Here is a 13162-nt window from a genome sequence, read left to right as displayed (position 1 = left end):
CTCCCTCTAAGCAAGCTTTTAGTTGTGGTTGCAAGTCACCATCTCTGCTTAAATTCACTGAATTATCAGTCCAGTGTTAATCTGGGCAAAGAAGGTGAGGTCCTCTGTCCCTTACAGATCAGCTGGCATAAAAAGAGCTAGTTACTTTGCAATGCCAAGCTAGACCCAAGTAACATGAAGTTCTCACAGGCTGAGAGATCTCTGAACACAACCCAAGGCATCAGTACTGTATGTTTTCTCTGGTCAAGGGCATTCATTTTCATCATGATTATATTAAGAAGAATCCCTAAAATGACTGCCATCCTTGGTTGCTAATGCCTTTCTTTTTCGTTTCCTCCCCCTCTAACAAGACTGTTTCACAGAACATATAGAAATCTGCCTACCTATCCAAAAAACGAAAAATGTGATGCTCTTCTGATAGGAACTTTTTTCATGAAACACTGAAATCCCATTTCCCTGCACTGTGAATGAATCCAACACAGGGTGAAAAACTAACAGTTCTTTTTCCACCTGCCAAGTTCTCACAAGCACCATAAAGAAGAAAGCCTAATTTCTAGGTCATTACTTACTAAGCAAAGTTAGAATATTCCATTTAAATGTAAAATTGTCTTCTCCTAGGACCAGCAGAGCAGCGCTGCCATAAACAAACAAATTGAGCAAGTTAGAAATTTAGTCTCTAATAAAAATAGGTATGGGGGGCTTTATAATAATCTGCAAGGCAATAAGCAGATCTTAGTCTACTACACAATCATCTCCTGATAATGAGGTTATGGTCTTAGGAGCCTTAAGACCTGAATCATCTGTCAGTGAGATTTATGACATACACTTCCCAAGGGAAGGATACCCCTAATACGTTGTCGTATTCCATTGACGAAGCAGTCAGGGCCCCCATGTCTGCGGGAAACCAGAGAGACCTTTTCCACGGTGCCAAGTACAAAAGTATGCTCTCAGGGGGACAGCTGATGAGAAGTTATTTTAAAAGTGTGCAAATATATATGACCCACCTCAAAAGACATCCAGGATTTTATAGAAAATAGAAGAGATTCAACCCAGGCCTTTCAGTGCTCTGGATTTGTGGAGGAAGGGGCCTTTTAGAAGATCAGGAAGGCTGGCAACCAAGAGACTATACGTAGGTCATGTTAACTCTGCCTCTGCTTTCGTTGCCGACACCACTTTGAGCTTAGGAACCAGGAGGGTCCTGGATGTTGGGACTATTAATAAATCCTTACTTCTCAAATATGGCAGGACCCTATCCAGGTACATCAGCATCCCTGTACCCTGAGAACCCCAACAGGAGGCTGGGGGCCGAAGAATCTAGGCAGAAATACACTGCATCTGTCCCAGCTCCCCATGACCGTCTCGTTTTCGCTAGGTTTATGTATCTGTAGCTGAAAATATAGGATCTTAACCTAATTTGACAGTGGGTGAAATTATGCAAAACTCCACTGTTAATAAAATAGCCATACATATGAACAATGAAAAGGGGTGCACATTTACATACAAAAAAGGACAAAGCGTTATTTGGAAAGTTAAGTGAGTTTTTCAGAGTTCGTACCTGTGTTCATAAAGAGTCCAGTCATTGCCATGCTATTTTCCATATTAAACACACATGACACTGATACTGGTGTACCTTCAATTTTGCAATCGTTTTTCAACATACAAATGAGGGCAAAGAATGGCAGCACATTTTTACACATAAATATAAAAAACACTCAGGTTTGCTTTTCAGGCAAGCAGGATTTTTAAAAGTCAATGTTTTCCTTCCGAAACACGTGACTATTGCATATTTATCCTATCTAAGTCGGGACTTCATCATTTTCAACCAAAGTTCCTTGCATAACATCCAGAAGAAGGAAGAGGACAACATGATCTTCAGAAAATGTTATAATTCTTCAGAGAGAAAAAAGTTAGAATGAGTTTCTGGGTTCAAAGAGATGTAACATTTTAGATTTCATGTATTAAGGGCATTGTGAAGCCATTATACAACCATGTCCATGTAACTCTAATAGCCCACAATCTCATTAGCTCTATTTTCAAGAGAGCCAAGGCAATAAAAAGAAGAGATATTAAAAGTTAACTACATAATACATTGGGGGAACACAATTAGCTTGATTTGGCCAAGCATGGGATACAAGGGAGGGGCAGAAGATGAGGCTGGGAGAAGTCTGCCCTGGAGGACTTTAAATGTCACACAAGGGACTTCCCTAGTGGCACAGTGGTAAGAATCCGCCTGCCAATGCAGGAGACACGGGTTCAAGCCCTGGTCCGGGCAGATCCCACATGCCGCGGAGCAACTAAGCCCGTGCGCCACAACTACTGAGCCTGAACTCTAGAGTCCGCAAGCCACAACTACTGAGCCCACGTGCCACAACTCCTGAAGCCCGCGCACCTACAGCCCATGCTCCGCAACAAGAGAAGCCACCTCAATGAGAAGCCCGCACACCGCAACAAAGAGTAGCCCCCACTCGCCGCAACTAGAGAAAGCCCGTGCGCAGCAACGAAGACCCAACGCAGCCAAAAATAAATAAATAAATACATTTATTTTTTTAAAAAATGTCACACAAAAAGGCTTAGACTCACTGTAAAAGAGGGTGTGCTGACCCTAGGAATTTGGAGAAGACTGCGACATGGGTCTTGTTATTAAGAAACTTACAATCTAATGGAAGTGACACCCAGAGAGGTTCATGAGCTAAAGAAAGGCAGGAGAGAAATGAATTATGACGGGGGAGATGGGAAACCTTCCCTGAGAATGTGGCATCTCATCTGGCCCCTGAGGGGTAGGTAGAATTTTGACAGTAGTGGATGGCAACCAGAGAGCGTAATAAATGGAGAGGACATGCAAAGACATGGAGTCAGAAACACATAGAGTATACTTGGAACACGATGAGGATTTCAATCCAGCTGTAGAAGATGTATGGGAAGCACCCTACAGAAAGAAGTTCCCCTCTGCCCACTGTTCCTCTATTGCATAGCACTAATCATGACCTGTCATTATTCCTATCTGTTTGTGCTTCTTCTTCTTCTTCTTCTTTTTTTTTTTTTAATTTATGGCATGCGGGATCTTAGTCCTCCAACCAGGGACCGAACCCGTGCCCCCCACAATGGAAGTGCAGAGTTTTAACCACTGGACTGCCAGGGAAGTCCCTGTTTGTGCTTCTTTTCTGCTGTTTGCTGTTTGTCTCTAACTCTAGACTAGGGGTTGGCAAACTTAACGAACAAGACAGCAAATATGTTAGGCTTTGCAGGCCATGCAGACGCTGTCACGACAACTCTACTCTGCCATTGTAGCAGGAAAGAAGCCCTGGACAGTGTGCTAGTGAAGGAGTGTGACTGTGTTCCTATAAAACTTTATTGATAAAAATAGATGTCGGGCTGGAATTGCCCCACAGAATGTAGTTTGCAGACCCCTGCTCTCAACTGCATGGCGACTGACTAGGGCTGGGTCTGTCTAAATACAACACCTAAGAGTACCCGATGTGGCAGGCACTGAATGTTGAATGGCTGAATGCAGAAGACAACTGATAGGGCTGTAAAGTTGGGTTGAGGGTCCATCCTATAAGGAAATTTGTTAGGGAGTTTGGACTCATTATTCTATATAGAATGGGATACCATCAAGGTTGTCTAGGTTTTTTCAAAGTTAGGTTTACTGAGATATAATTAATACAATAAAATTCACTCTTTTTATGTGTACATTTCAATACATTTTGACATACAGTCATTTAAACAAGCCCACCTAGGGACTTCCCTGGCAGTGTAGTGGTTAAGACTCTGCACTTCCACTGCAGGGGGCACGGGTTCGATCCCTGGTCGGGGAACAAGGATCCGGCATGCTGTGCAAAAATAAATAAATTAATTAAATAAACAAGCCCACCTAGAGACATTTCCTTCACCCCAAAAAGCCACCTTGTACCCCTTGGCAGTATCTCTATCACCCCCAGGCCCTGGCAATCACTGTTCCTATAACTTAATTTCTTCTAGAATGTCATATAAATACCTCTTTTTGCATCTGGCTCCTTTCACTTAGTACAATGCTTTTGAAATCCATTGATGCTGGTGTGTGTATATCATTATTCTGTACCTTTCAACTGCTAAGTAACATTCCATTTCCATTAAATGGGTATACTGCAATTTGTTTATCCTCTCATCAGTTGATAAACACTCATCTTGTTTTCAATTGTTTAGTGATTATGTGTAAAGCTGCTATATTTTTTTTTATTTATAAATTTATTTATTTATTTATTTTTGGCTGCATTGGCTCTTTGTTGCTGCATGTGGGCTTTCTCTAGTTGCGGTGAGCGGGGGCTACTCTTCGTTGCAGCGCGCGGGCTTCTCATTGCAGTGGCTTCTCTTGCTGCGGAGCACGGGCTCTAGGTGCACGGGCTTCAGTAGTTGTGGCATGTGGGCTCAGTAATTGTGGCACACGGGCTTAGTTGCTCCGTAGCATTTGGGATCTTCCCAGACCAGGGCTCAAACCCATGTCCCCTGCATTGGCAGGCGGACTCTTAACCACTGTGCAACCAGGGAAACCCTATAAATATTTTTACACAGATCTTTTTGTGAATATATATATCTTTATTTCTCTTGGGGAACCGAGGAATGGGGTTGTTAAATCATAGACTAAGTGTATGTTTAACTTGATAAGAAAATTCCAAAATATTTTCCAGAGTGGTTGTATTATTTTGCATTCCCAACAGCAGTATATGAGCATTCCAGTTGCTCTGCTTCCTCACCAACACTTGCTATTGTTAGTCTTTTTCATTTCAGCCACTGTCCACGCTGCAGAAGCCAATTGGACAAGGAAAGTTCCTGGGGCTAAACAAACTTATCATTACATCATTGAAATAAAGACTGGATGAGAGTGGGGCAAAAAGAGTCCATGTGTTTGGGAATTCCCTGGCAGTCCGGTGGTTAGGACTCTGCGCTTTCACTGCCGAGGTCCCGGGTTCAATCCCTGGATGGGGAACTAAGATCCCACAAGCTGTGCAGCGTGGCAAGGAAAAAAAAAAAAAAGACAATTCCATGTGTTTCTCTCTATCAGGGAAACAGACAGGCCTATTTTTATTTGGGGGTCGTTTCAACATAAGGCTGTATGCAGAAATATGAATACTGGTGTCAGGTAGTAAATGGACACCAAACTGATTTCTGTTGATGCCAGTGAACAAAAGCTCCATCTGAATATGGACCACAGAGATATTGGGTAAGGCCTCATATAGTTTGCAGAACCAAAAGATGGAGGTTTTTTCATGGTTCATGGTTAGTGAGAGACATGACAGTATGGTGGCCATAATGAGGGATGTAAAAGAAACAGCACTGGAAGCAAGAAAACCAACAGACCAAGAGATAGGAGGAGCTCAGATTCTGCTCAGCCGCTGCTAGCTCTGGGACCCAAACAAGTGGCTTCTCTTTGCCTAAGCTTCCTCATCAGTAAAATGAGGGGATTAGACAAGATGAATTCTAAGGCCCCCGTTGGGTCTGCAACAAGAGAAGCCACCTCAGTGAGAAGCCTGCACACCACAATGAGGAGTGGCCCCCGCTTGCCACAACTAGAGAAAGCCCTCGTGCAGCAAGGAAGACCACAGGGTCTATAATTCTGTATCTCTAGGACTGGTTTCCTCCAGCCAGATTTTTAATGTTCCCCAGATATTTATCATAAAAATTGGGTACCACAAGATGGAAACATATCAGACAGTGGTCACTCTATCACCCTTTTAAATCCTAAAAAATAATAATACTATTGTTTCCCCAATGGAAGAAAAAAAAAGCCGTATTATTATTAACATGTAAACAGTTGAGCCAATTCAGAAAATTTCTAGAGACAATATAGACTTTTCTGGTGCCTTGACTGAAGAGAAACAGCAAAGACATTTAATTCACACAAATCTAGGACATACTCAGATAAATTTGTTATGAATATTAGAATTTTTTTGGTTTTGAACTGAGAAAAAAGCCCCTCAGCTTTATGATAATGGTTATATGAATTCTTGAAGGTGTGATTAAGGAATCTAGTTTTGTTTAGGTCAGATAAAACACAAAAAATCAGAAGTGAAATTATTTTGAAATTCTTCCATGTTGTCATGTGTATAAATAGTTCATTCCTTTTTATTGCTGAGTAGTATTCCATTGAATGGATATGCCACAATTTGTTGATACATTTTCCTGCTGATGAACATCTAGCTGTTTCCAGATTTTGAGTCTTACAAGTAAATCAGGCAGTCTTAATTCTTTTTTTTTTAATAAATTTATTTATTTATTTATTTTTTGGCTGCATTGGGTCTTCCTTGCTGCACGAGGGCTTTCTCTAGTTGTGGCAAGCAGGGGCCACTCCTCATTGTGGTGCGCAGCCTTCTCACTGAGGTGGCTTCTCTTGTTGCAGAGCATGGGCTCTAGGTGCGCGGACCTCAGCAGTTGTGGCATGTGGGCGCAGTAGCCATGGCTCACAGGCTCTAGAGCGCAGGCTCAGTAGTTGTGGCACATGGGTTTAGTTGCTTCATGGCATGTGGGATCTTCCTGGACCAGGGCTCGAACCCGTGTCCCCTGCATTGGCAGGCAGACTCCCAACCACTGTGCCACTAGGGAAGTCCCCACAGCCTTAATTCTTCCCTTTACTATTTAGTAACTCCTCTGTTCTCTTTCAAAAGCACCTCCATACTTGGCCATGGGTTGATAACTGCTGAGGCTACGTGAGGGTACACGGAGAATCATCACACCCTTCTATTTTTGTGTAGCTTTAAACTTTTCCATAATAAAAAAAAAAAGAAATTTAAGCACTTTATAAAGTGTTTTTCTCTGTCAATACTAAAAATATTCAGTAATTCTATAGTCGAACTAATGGGTCCAACTTGGGTGCTTTATTTTAAAAAGGTTTAAGTTTGATTCCCATATTTGGTTTATTATAGTCATGGGGAGTGTTTGCTAAAAAAACAAATTCTTTATCCTCTCCTCAGAAGTACTGAATCAGGTCACGCCACCAAGTCATTCTTATATGCAGGTAGTTTAGAAAACACTGAATTCTCTCTTTCTGAATGACCTAGCCTCCAGCTTTGGCTTCACATTGGAAAAGAGGAACAATAAATTTCATTCCCCCACTGTCATCTCTTTCTGTACCTACACTTTCAATTTCTCCCCCATCATTCTCGACTTCTCAAATACTCTGAAATTACATCCAGGAACCAACTAACTGCAGAGGAAAACTATAATGGAGAAACAATAGATAGGAACCAAAAAGAAATCTGTAAATGGGAAACAATACAATAAAAGGGAAAAGAAATTTAAGTGAAAAGATAAATATTTGAGGAAATAGAATACCAGTCCTTATCATCTTCCAATTTCTTCTCTTTCCCCAGGTCACGAGAGATCAGGAACATAATTACAGGGATGCAAATGAGTGAGGAGTCCTCAAGACTTTAGTATCTAGTTGAGTTGGAGGACTTGGTTAATTCCAGGCATCCTGGGGCTAACCTCAAGGTGAGGGGTGGGGGAGACCATAAACATTCAGTCTATACCACTAGTCATAACATCAATTTGTTCCTGAGACTGAGTTGCCATTTCTCTTGTATTTGAGTTTCAGTTTCTTGAATACAGCAACTGAGGAGCTATTCAAGTGCCCCTAGGGCTGGGGCGTCTTGCCAATCTCTTCTTCCCCCAACCCTCACTCCTGCTTTGTAACTGACATCCTGTCCCTGAGTCCCATTCTGAGCTGGAGCATTTCCCCACATGTTTTTCTGATGCTGCTAGGCAGGCTGCCTTCATCCCCCAACCACCTGCCTTCCAGAGGTCTTTCTTCACCTTCTCATGGCCATCCCTGTTGACACCCACCTACCTGGACCACACTGGTGGTCCAGCATAGAGCTGTTGTGTTTCCAGGTGTAACTCCCTGTAATCACAAGCAGAGAGCATTTCCATCTCCTTCAATGTTCTGAGTACCATCTACCCAACTTTGTGTCAGCCAACCCTTTCACATGATGCTATAGGATGTGATAGGGTATGTTTCTCATCATCATGGACACAATTTTGTCTTAGCATAACTATAATATGCGGGTTCCAAGAAAGGGAAGCAGCTCTCTTCACCCCTCGATACCCTGATTCTGCCAACTGCTACACTATACTAGCTCCAGACCCTATGTAAGAGAGAAATAATAGGCTGGTGTGATGTTGCTTTAATGAACACACACCCTTATTCACTATTAGCAAAAGCTTCACCACCTCAACCAGCCAAAGATCTGTTTAAGCCTCACACTAATATTTACAAATTTAAAGAGATACTAACTGGATACTGGGTTCTCCGGCTATCGGCCTTTTGCTTGCTTAAAATAATTCTTGCTGGACTTCCCTGGTGGCACAGTGGTTAAGAATCTGCCTGCCTTTGCAGGGGACACGGGTTTGAGCCCTGGTCCAGGAAGATCCCACTGGCCGCGAAGCAACTAAGCCCATGTGCCACAACTACCAAGCCTGCGCTCTACAGCCCGTGAGCCACAACTACTGAGCCCGTGCGCCTAGAGCCCATGCTCCGCAACAAGAGAAGCCACCGCAGTGAGAAGCCCGCGCACCGCAAGGAACCGTAGCCCCCACTCGACAAACTAGAGAGAAGCCCGCTCTCTCAGCCAACTCAGCCATAAATAAATAAATAAAATTTTAAAAAATAATAATGATTCTTGCTAATAAAATAGTAGAAGCCTAAGAGGCAAATTTCACTTGCAAATACTACTTCTTTCCTCTGGGTAATGACTATTCAAAGAGACACTAAACAAAGAGAACGTTTAAAAGCTGAGTTTTCCTAGATGTAAACTCTTATACATTGCTGATAGGAGCATAAATATTACAATCACTTTGGGAAACATTGCGTAACTCTACACTCCTAGGCATATTCCCTAGAAAGACAATCTCACATGTGGGTAATAAAAAACATGTTTAAGTATGTTCCCAGCAACAGTGTATAGAAAAGCAAAACTCTGGAAACAACCCACTATGGGTCAAAGAATGAATTAAATACATTACGGCAGATTCATATAAAGCATACTCTACAGCCATAAAAATGAATGAATTATAGTTATATGCATCAATCTCAAGATCAAAATGTTCAGTAAAAAAGATCAAGCTCTGCAATACAATGGGGAAACATAGTCTTTTCAAAAATGATGTGGAATCTATGGCCATACCACCCTTAAGGTACCTGATCTCGTCTGATCTCGGAAGCTAAGCAGGGTCAGGCCTGGTTAGTACCTAGATGGGAGACCAAATGTGAATACAAGGTGCTGTAGGCTTTAAAAAAAAAAGTGGTGCTGGGAATTCCCTGGCGGTCAAGTAGTTAGGACTTGGCGCTTTCACTGCCGGGGCCTGGGTTCAATCCCTGGTCGGGGAACTAAGATCTGCAAGCTGTGCAGCACAGCTAAAAAAAAAAATGGTGCTAGGACAAAGTGGATATCCACATGCAAAAGAATAAATTTGGACCACCACCCTATACCATACTCAAAAATCTACTCAAAATGGACCAAAGATGTGAATGTAAGAGCTTAAGTGGTAAAACTCTTAGAAGAAAACATAAGTATAAATCTTTGTGGCACTGGATCATTGGCTTAGGGAATGATTTCTTAGATATTACACCAAAAGCAAAAGAAAAAGTACCTTGGACTTAATAAAAATTTAAAACTGTTGTGCTTCAAAGGACACTATCAAGAAAGTGAAACAAGAGCCCACAGAATGTGAAAAAATGTTTGCAAATCATGTTATCTGATAAGGGTCTAACATCCAGAATACAGAAAGAACTCTTAGAACCCAACAATAAAAAGACACATAACTTGAATAGAAATTTCTCCAAAGATAGACAAATAGCTAACAAGCACATGAAAAGATGTCCAACATTATGATTGTCATTAAGGAAATGCAAATCAAAACCATGCTGAGATCCTACTGCACACCCACTAAGGATGACTAGAATCAAAAAGACAGAAAGTAACAAGTATTGGCTAGGATGCAGAGAATCTAGAACACTAATACACAGCTAGTAGGAATATAAAACAGTGCATCAACTGTGGAAAACATTCTGGCAGTTCCTCAATAACTTAAACAGAATTTCCATACGACCCAGTAATTCCACCTCTAGGTATATATCCAACAGAAGTGAAAACTGTTGTTCAAACAAAAGCCCAGACACGAATATTCATAACAGCATTATTCATAATAGCCCAACAGTGGAAACAACCCAAATGTCCATCAACTGATAACTGTATGAACACAATGTGATATATCCATACAATGAAATATTATTCAGCCATAAAAAAGAATGAAGTACTGATTCATGCTACATGGATGAATCTTGAAAACACTATGCTAAGGGAAAGAAGCTGACACAGAAAGCCATATATTGTATGATTCCATCTATATGAAATGTCTGGAATACGCAAATCCATCAATATAGAAAGTAGATCAATGGTTGCCAAGGGCTGGGGAAAGTGGGGAGTGGGGGGTTACTGCCAAAGGGGACAGGATTTCTTTCTGAGTGATAGAAATGTTCTAGAATAAGAAAGCGGTGATGGTTGCACAATCTTGTGAATATACTAAAACCAGTGATCTGTACACTTACTTAAAAGAATGAACTTTATGTTATGTGAATTATATCTCAATACAAAAAGTTAATAGAAAAAAACCCAGCAAGCTGTTGAAGACTACCTCCTCTGGGATGCCACGTGTATAGAGACCCTGGGATCAGCTGGGGGCATGTAGAGTGTTCAATGAACTCGTATCATTCTACTTATTAAGCTGGGCAATAGGTTCATGGGTGTATTGCTTCATATCTATTCAATAGTCAATAAAAAACAAAACATTTACAAGAGCAATAAATATACTTTTTTTTCTGTTTTTCAAACCACAATCAACACAAAAATTGGATCTGAATTTAAATGACCGTAAGTTGGTAGTCAACCTTAACTAAGCAACCGCAGTGTGCAAAACACCATTACAAAAAATTGTGGGGAGTTAAAATAGAGGCAATGACAATCACAACCCTCCAAGGAACTTATAATCTAAAGCATGAGCGGCCACCAGCTCCAGAAAGCCATAAACCAGCTTCCTCATGGAACAATTTCAGCAAAGGTTTTGAGACTCCCAGCACCAGCTATTATTAAAGAATCCATTTCATACAATTTCATATATAACAATTTCATACAATTAAAATATCAATATATTTTACTTTGAGAGCTTAAAATTTTTATTCTGAAAAGTTGTTTCCTTTCCCTTTTATAAATCTGCTTTTAAGGACTTGGGATAAGGTGGAATTAGACCATAGGAAATTGTAAGGAACTTGTTTATGAGACTTGTTCTTCACTTGAAGTAATATATTTTTAAAGCCCCGACTTAAATGATATCTTTAGATTATCACACATTCTCATCTAGACTCTATTAGTTTCTGAATATTCATATGATGACACCTTGAGGTGCCTTTTTTGCAAGATACGGTCTAGATAAACAGACAAGCTTTCTAAAAACAATTAAGATTTATAATCACTATAGGTCATCGAAAATTGTATCTATGTTTACAGTTTTACCAAAGATTGGCAAATGCAAATAGTTTTAACTTGAACACTCTCTTTCCACTAAGGAAATCAATATTTTTATTTCATCACAGTTTCTGGGATATATACTCTAGAAATGTATCATTCCAGTAACTAATTCAGGAACATATATCTATTTTAGTATCAACTGTCTAAATTAATACAAGTAACTTGATAATGAATGAATGTCAACTTCTCTTTGGCTGTGGAAAGCAATGGTGTTGGAGGAAGCAAATGGAAATTTGTAGCCAAAGAGCCCTGGATTGTAATCCAAATCTGCCACTGATTCTCTGACATTTGTAAAATGAAGATATTAGGATCCACCTTGGAGGTTGACTGCAAAGATGAAATGAGATAATTAACACAGTGATCCTGGCACACTAGAATGTTCCACAAGTGTTGGCCCTCTGTGTTTTCCCCTTTCTTGTGAAAAAGCAAAGCCTTCTTAAGTAAATGTCCACATAGAGAAATATATAATTTTAATTAAACATTTAGGCACTAAAAAAAAAATTAGCTTTGCCATTTACTAAATTTTCTCCTCTGCATGGTAAATTATAATCTTGGTTAAACTGTTTCAAAAAAATTTCATGAGAACCTTATTTTTAAAATTAAAACTAATGAGGAAGTGGAGAATAATCCATTCTTAAGCTTATTAATATAACTGAAGGCTTCATCTCTCTACCCAAGTGCTTACTGGTTTCTGCAACCAAGGTGAGCAGCTATGACCTATATTTTATATTTTAGGATTTGGATTGGACTGAAAAGTCGCTGTGTTGTTGGATGAAGACAGAAAGGCATGCTTATCACATCTAGCACTAAATTAAGAGGAGTAGCTAATACGGTAAATAACAAAAGCAAGAACCAAAAACATTTTGTCAAACTTGAAATCAGCAGATGCCATTCATCACATTTACATTTACATTACAAAGTCCTATGGTAATGGTTGTTGTCGCTATAAGGCTGCTTGTTTTTGTAGGCCTCAGACACACCGGATGGAGAGACTTAGCTTTGCCAGAAGATCACGTGGATAAGACGAAGGTGAACTGATCACCTTGTCAGCCAGCAGTTTGACGCAGTTTCCAAAAATGACAATGCTAATACTAAAGCATCAACATAGCATAAGGTGCTGAAGTAACAGTTCCCATATTTTCAGCACTGGTCCTCCAATATCTTGAGCCCAACCTGGCCCACACCTCTTTTTGTACGGCCCACGAGCTAGCTATGCATGGGTTGAAAAAAGGCAAAAGAATAATATTTCACGACATTTGAAAATTATATGAAATTCAAATTTCAGGGTCCATAAATAAAATTTTACCAGACACAGCCATGCCCATTCATTTACGTATTGTCTCTGCCTGCTTTCATGTTGCAAGGTCAGAGCTGAGTTGTTGCAATCTTATAGCCTGCAATTCTAAAATATTTCTATCTGGCCTTTTTACAGAAGAAGTTTACTGACCCTTGCTCTAGAGCACTGCATTCAATATTTTTGAAAGGGCAATAACAGAGGAGGTCCAACGGATTGGGGAGGGAGTCTGAAACCATTTCCTAAGGTGAATTGTTGAGGGAATTGTGGATATTAAGCCAGCAGAAGAGCAAACCAAAGAACAACATTACAG

General features: G+C 40.4%; 1 protein-coding gene and 1 pseudogene across 1 annotated transcript in view; one reads left to right on the top strand and one right to left on the bottom strand.

Moving 5' to 3' along the window:
- Window positions 1-13162, bottom strand: part of PITPNC1 (phosphatidylinositol transfer protein cytoplasmic 1) — a 257536-nt gene that overhangs the window by 227327 nt on the left and 17047 nt on the right. The window lies entirely within an intron of this gene.
- LOC137755641 (5S ribosomal RNA) lies at window positions 9142-9260 on the top strand (annotated as a pseudogene).

Source organism: Eschrichtius robustus, chromosome 20 (assembly GCF_028021215.1).
Source record: "Eschrichtius robustus isolate mEscRob2 chromosome 20, mEscRob2.pri, whole genome shotgun sequence".
Classification (NCBI taxonomy): domain Eukaryota; kingdom Metazoa; phylum Chordata; class Mammalia; order Artiodactyla; family Eschrichtiidae; genus Eschrichtius; species Eschrichtius robustus.
Note: the sequence above shows the minus strand (reverse complement) of the source record. Positions and strands in the feature narration are given on the sequence as shown.